The sequence below is a fragment of the Pinus tabuliformis genome, chromosome 4_2 (assembly GCF_031772625.1).
Source record: "Pinus tabuliformis cultivar Carrire ecotype Pingquan chromosome 4_2, CPIR1, whole genome shotgun sequence".
In the NCBI taxonomy this organism is placed as follows: domain Eukaryota; kingdom Viridiplantae; phylum Streptophyta; class Pinopsida; order Pinales; family Pinaceae; genus Pinus; species Pinus tabuliformis.
Window position 1 is genome coordinate 420,735,603 of NC_142304.1, and position 7,783 is coordinate 420,743,385.

Genomic DNA, 7,783 nt, shown 5'->3' on the forward strand with positions numbered 1-7,783 from the left:
TTCTAAGGCGTTGATCTATCTTTTCTTGAGCTGGTTACATAACATTTGGTATCAGAGCTTTGGATTCTAGGGTTTCGCTGCTCCAAACAGGTCATCGTGGAATTTTCGCTATATTGTTTTTTCTGTGACATTTCAGAAGTCGCAAAAAAAACCCATTTGAGAAGAAATCATGCTGAACCTTGAGTCCGAATTTCAGATCTTTTCGCTCTATATTTATGGAGATATGATATGAGGAAGTTGGTCTTTTGCAGACTCCTGAATTACATTCCAAATAGGTGAGCCCGGGAAAATAGTCATAACTTTTTCTCTGGGGATCGGATTGAAATTTCATAAGAAGGTACAGAAATAGGACGGACTGTAGTTTCTTGTATGCGTTTTTCAGATCCAAAGGTCGAGACAGTGACTCGAGGCACGTCGTAAAAGTTCACTCTATTGAACTAGTCTATAATCAAGTCACTGTGGGAGATTTCACATAACTCTTCCTTGGAGAATCCAATTTGGGTCAGACTCATGGCATTGGAAAGAGGGCGCAGAGGGCTACTACAAGTCATAATTTCAGAACTTAAAGACCCAAAAGTACATATTTACAATCGTTTCAAGGTCGAGCTCCTAAAATCAAGAAAAATCAAGATGAGGAAGTTTGATGGCAAGGGTCCAGTAAATTGGATACTTTAGATGGAGCAATATTTTGATCTACATGGTGTACAACTGTTACAAAAGGTATGTACTACATCTTCATATTTAGAACCAGATCAATTTTTATGGTACGAAGGGCTTTGTTCTCGCAAACAACTTGTTACATGGTCAATTTTCACGGAGGAAATGATAGCACATTATGAGGATACAAAGAGCAACACCTTCTTTAGAGCAACACCACAACAATTGGAAAGAGTAAAAGGGCTTTGAGAAATTATGGAAACCAGGAAGCGTACCCCTCACAACTATAAAGATGAAAGTGTTGTTTCTCCTAGCCTTCCACAACCTACAAGGGTTACACCACAACAATTGGAAGAAAAAAGAGAAAAAGGGATTTGTTACAATTGTGATAGAAAATGCACTAAAGGTCATAAGTGTGTTGAGAAGAAATTATTTTACATAGAATATGAAGAGGAGGAAGAAAAGGATCAAGAAACAACAAAAGAAGAAGATATACGCTAGGAACCCACCCCAGGGAAAGAAGAAATGAATTAGACCATATCTTGTAAAGAATTGGCAAGAATTACCACTCCTCAAACTCTCAAGATAGAACGACATATGAAGAAGAAAAAGGTGCAAGAAGTGAAAGATCAAATCAAGAAAGAAGAAATGAATCCAACCATATCTTGTAATTCATTGTTTGAAATTACCACTCCTCAAACTATCAAGATAGAAGGACATATAAAGAAGAAAAATGTTCAAGAAGTGAAAGATCACATCGAGCATCAAGAAATGAATCCGGCCATATCTTGTAAAGGATTGGAAGAAATTACCACTCCTCAAACTCTAGAGATAGAAGGACATATCAAGAAGAAAAAGGTTCAAGCAGTGAAAGATCACATCGAGCATCAACAACAAGTTCTCCAACTTTTAAAGGATAACGCCACTTCAGTGCAAAATCAAACGAAACAACAGGTAGATCAACATCGTAGTGAAAAATGTTTTGATGTAGGTGATTGGGTATTTTTACTACTACATCTCAAGCAAGCTATTTATGGGAAGGAAATGCTGGCAATACTACATGCACTTAAAAAATGGCGACCTTACCGAATGGGAAGACTCTTCAAGGATGAGGATGTTGAAGCATTGTTTTGTGCTATTTCTATTATCCAACCAGATTGGATAAACGAAGCAAGGGATGAATGGAAGAAGGACGAAGAAGTATGGCCACTTATTCAAAAGTTGCAAAAAATCCCAATTCAAACAATATTGCCAGAAATTGAAGAGGAAGGAAAAATCGTATTGGAACCAGGAGCAGCCACAGAAATAAGAACCTGACAACTACGAAATTGATCAATTTCAGAGTATCTCATCAAGTGGAAGAACTTACCTGCTGAAGATTCCACATGGGGAGGACAAGAATTTTATACAAAAGCATCAAGAACTACACAAGCATTGAGGACAATGCTTTTTGAAGGAGAGGGGCATGTTAGGCCCCTATACTACTAGTATAACCCCTTATTGTTATTAGTACAACCCACTTATTATAGTAATGTACCCATGCAGTGCCCATATTGTTACTATTGTGCCCCATAGAAGCCCACTATTGTTATTATTGTGCCCTTACATTATTATTGTTATGTCGGATCTGATTATGTTATGACCCCTTAGACTCCTATATGTAGAAAGGAGGTCTTTTCATTTGTATCATCCAAGAATTGTTCATTTATTTAATGTAAAGGAGGTTGCCCCCTCGAAGAGGCTGATTTCTAAGGCGTTGATCTATCTTTTCTATCTTTTCTTGAGCTGGTTACGTAACAGAGTTTAGAATTTGCACAATGGAGTTACTCAATAGCTAATTTGGAATTTGAATTATGCCTATCAAGCTATCCATTTGGATTAATACATTGAATCTCTACATATAAGGTTTATTTATATGCAATATTGTTTGTAAAATTTATCTAGTGGAATATGGGAACAAAGCTTTCTTGTAATACTGAATTTATTTCCTAAGTCCAACATTTTAATGTTTAGGAGACACAAAACATCTAATCACATATGTACTGAAAAGCTTGTGAGAGAGGAAATGCATTGATATTTTAAATTCGTGTGGTTAAAGTAAAATATATGCTCCCCAAATTTGTAGCATGCATCCTCTCAATTTCATTCCTATAGCATTCAAAACAAAAGCTACATCATTCCAAAAAGAAGAATTGTGGGTGATATAGCATCAAATCAAATTCATGTCATCAATTTCACTCTAAATATAGTTTCATGATGAATTAATATAGCCTCCATGTTATGAAATTTGTTTTAACATCGTCTGAGATTATGTAGAAAGACAAGATTTTTGGAATGAGCATTATTAGGAATTTCGTAAATGATATGAATTGATATGGAGGAGGTAAGATCATTTTGATGTTCTCATAAAATATAAACTATCTAATTTGTATTATTTTAAATCATTTCCATAATTCCCATCAATAGAGTTTTGTATGATAATATATAGTAGAGTTGAAATCAATTCAACTGTTGAAAATTGCAACAAGAAATGCTGAAAATGCAACAATAAAATCCTATTTTAATTTTGTCCTTGAATTAAATTAGGATTAAAATTGTAATTCCACATCTCATGACAACTTGTATTAGTTAACTAAGTTAATTTGAATTATTTGGCTCAGTTAATTCGAGTTGAGGATCTAAATAGACTCATGTAGAGTGTCTCCTACATTATAGGAGCCCTGGTTGAGTTTATTTTGAGTTGTAATTAATTAATTCAGTCTAATTGAGTTAAAGTCAGTTAAGCTAGTTCCAATTGTTGGAGGAACTAGTGGGAGGTCTAGTAGTGTGGTGCTACGTGTAGTGGAGTGTGGTGCTACCTGCAGTGATCAACCAGTAAAATGATGATTCACTCATAAATAACTCATGTATGTTAGATATGAGAGTTTCCCAATTGAGATTGGAGTTTAGGGACAATGTACTATCAGTTGTATGACCATCCAAATTGTACAGGTGGTGCATGCAGTCAAAGGAAGGCCTATGAGGATTACATAATTCATAATGAGGAATTTCCCTAAGTAATAGGGGCTAATTCCTTGAGGAACAACGCAAGGAAATAGGGACTTGGGAAAGTAGAAAATTGGTTGAGTGAAGGTTTTAACCCCGTACAGGAATTACCTGCATATGAATTCTAAAACACAGAAAATAAACAATGCGAGAGCATAACACATAAAACAAATATACATAGATATTTCCCCTGGATCCCAAAACCGGGACTACAAGCTTGATTATTCATTATGTTCCTTTCAATGTTACAATACATATTTATACATCTTGAAGCATCCAATACCATGGACCGAAAACCATCGCGTCCAAAAAACATGTACGAAAATCATGCACAAAACCATATGTAGGTTTGCCCAACCTAATATAGGGTCCAACAAACAAAATTTTCTAGGGCGTTGCCCCAGACCCCATAGAGGGGGGTTACCTGCACCCCTCAAACCCCCTGTGACCCCCCCGCTACGAAATTGGCGCAACGGAGGGGGGACTCTGCCCCCCCTCTAACCCCCACATTTAACTACATGGGCTAGTCATGGAAAGAATATAACACAACCAACATTCTCCCACTTGTTGTTTTCTTTCCACAGGGGGCCGCAAGAGAGCTTAGTCATTTATCTAGCCCTGCAATGCCCATTGTTTCTCTATACCAAGAGAACTTCTCAGATCTCACAGATTTTGTCAATGTATCTACAATATTCTTCAAAGTGTTCACCTTTACCAGCAACACCTTTTTGTCTTCTATCATATCCCTCACAAAGTGATACTGAACATCAATGTGATTTGTCTTTGAATCATATGCAGGGTTCTTTGCCAAGAAAATTGCACTTTGGCTGTCATAGTCTATCCTTATAGCTCCCTGTACTAACCCCATACTTGAACACAATCTCTGCAACCAAACTGCTTCCTTTCTTGCATGAGTGGCTGCCATGTATTCTGCCTCTATAGTTGATAGTGCCACTACAGATTGTTTCTTACTCATCCAACTGACTGCATCTCCAAATAGGTTAAACACATACCCACTTGTAGATCTTCTTTGATCTAGATCTCCAGCCCAATCTGCATCAACAAAGCCATGAATATCCAAAAATCTGTCCAATCCTGGTCTTCCTTGGTATCAAAGCCATAATCACTAGTGCCACACAAATACTTGAAAACCCGCTTCACTGCTATCCAGTGCTCCTTCCCTGGTTTTGACATAAACCTACTTAATACTCCCACTGCATGTGCAATGTCTAGTCTAGTACAGACCATTGCATACATCAGACTACCGATTGCAATTGTATATGGAACATGGGACATGTTCTCTTCTTTTTCTTGTGTCTTGGGACATAGTTCAGCAGATAACCTCACACCTACTAAATAGGAACCTTCACCGGTTTGCTATCCTGCATATTGAACCTCTACAATATTGTCTTGACATACTTCCTCTGGTTTAACCAGAGCTTCCTCTTTGCCCGATCTCTTTTAATTTCCATGCCCAAAATACAGTTTGTAGCACCAATATCTTTCATGTCAAATTTGGAGAGAAATTGGGTCTTCAAATCTAGGATAATTTCTTTGTCATTTCCATCCAGCAACATATCATCGACATACAAGACCAAATAAATAACATGGTCACCAATTAGTTTAAAATACACACAGTGATATGCTTTACTTCTGGTGAAGCCAAGTCCCCGTATAAATGTATAAAATTTTTGATACCATATCCTTAGTGACTATTTTAACCCATACAGAGACTTCTTTAACTTTCATACCATTTCTTTCTTACCCTTCACCGTAAAATCTTCAAGTTGCTTCATGTAGATCTCCTCTTTAGATCCTTGTGAAGAAATGTTGTCTTCACATCCATTTGTTCTACCTTAAAATCAAAAGAAGCAACAACAGATAAAAGTAATCTAATAGAAGCTACCTTGGCAAAAAGAGAAAAAATATCAGCAAAATCAATTCCTTGCACCTGGGAATAACATTTTTCTACCAACTGAGATTTGTATTTCTCCACCTTTCCTTCTGCATTTTTATTCTTCTTGAACATCCACTTGCTACCAATGGGTTTCCTTCCAGCCGGAAACTCCACTAGATCCCAAGCCTCATTTATGTGCAAAGATGCCATTTCATCAACCATGGCCTCTTTCCAAAGTTTTCCATCATCTGAATCTACTTCTTCCTTCAGAGTTTTGAGATCATCATCAGTAACAAATAAAGTAAAATTTGAATAGAAAGCATATGTACTATACCTTTCTAGTTGCCTTCTTTCTCGAACTGATCTTCTCACACTCGGAGTTTGTGGCTCTTCATCTTTTGATTCCTCCTCTGCTGTATGTTGGAAATAATACTGGGGGGGGGGGGAATCAGTATTAGCAAGTCAATAGCTTTTCATTTCCATAATTAGATTTATATACACTACTTCAGTTAAGGGAACTTGCGTGTACATGCAACAGTGTTCAATGCAACTAACGTATATTTAGTAAACTTATAATTCAATTAATTCATCATATGTTGATCTTTAATCAATGCATCAGAACTTAATTAACCATCTAAATAGTAACTAGGTGCAGTTAAAATAGAACAGATCATCACACACATGAACACCAAGATATAAGGTGGAAACCCAATGCGGGACAAAAACCACCTGTTGTTGTCTTCTTTTAATATAATAAAAACCTGTTTACAATCTTGTACTGGCGTAGACTCATACCAGTATGCAAGCACCCACCTGTAGAAGGCTGCAACCTTCTCTCGTTCTCCAGCTTCTACTGGAAGGGAGTTACAACCCCCTGGCTCTTGTACTAGCCGATATGTTTACTAGTACGTAAGCACTGACCTACAAAAGGCTACAACCCTCTCTCGTTTTTCGGCTACTACTGGAAGGGAGCTCCAACCCCCTGGCTCTTGTACTGGTCGATATGTTTACCAATACATAGGCACCAACCTACAGAAGGCTACAACCTTCTTTCTTCCTCCAGGGACCACGTTTCATAAATTTTCAGACTGGATACTCCTGGAACACAACACCATAATCTGAAGGCCATGTTTCATCCAATTTTCATACTAGACCCATCAACAACATTGAAGCTCAAAATTAGTCACCACTACAATACAACCATTGCATTAACCAATCATTAAATACTCAATCATCAATCTCTGAATCACCCACAACTGAATTACTGAAGCCCTGTCATCAAAACACAGTCACCGGAACACAGAAAAGAACCCAGAACTCTGCAACAACCACTAGAACCAACTGAAAATTCAGATATCATATTTCATAATGTATATGCTACTTTGATGAGCCGAACCAGTATGTATACGCACTTTTGTCAAAGCGAACCCGCAAACAGATCTACGAATACTAACGTAAACACTTCACAGCTATTTTAGAATTCAATCATACCCAGATCATAACATTTGTAGAATAAAACATGCGTCAGTATTCAGATCTAGTCTATCCATGATCAAACCACATAATGATAATACATTCCAAGCCTTAAGATCCCGATCCATCATCCATCGTCATCCACATAGGTGCATCCTTAGTTCAGATCAATCAAAGCATCAAAAACCCATAACCTACATACTGGATCTCACACTTCATCAGATATTCAATGCTTGTATGCTTGGCCTAATGATCTTCTCCTCCTTTTATAGTTTTAGGCCTTTCTCAATACCATGGACTAAAACCACTTAGTACCAATACCTTGGACCAAATACCTAAGGACAATACTTCAGACCAGATACCTTGGGTCAATACTTCAGACTAGATACCTTGGACCAATGCCATGGATCAAAATACCATGGACCAAATACCTTGGACCAAAACTTAGTTTTCCAAGATATACGCTCCTTTCCTTATGTGAAAGTGCGTGTGTATGTTATATGCTTCTTTTGGTCTATTAACTCACGTGTATACACTTCTTTGTTAGGGTGAACTCGTGTATACTTCTCTCTGATCATTAATCCTTTGCTATTGATCTGCTGCACTATGAGCTAGCATTTGAGTGAGTTGCCATCAAGGACAACACCTATATCATAATGCCAACAATCTCCCCCTTTGGACTTGCTGGCAAAAACAACACCAAGTCACTCT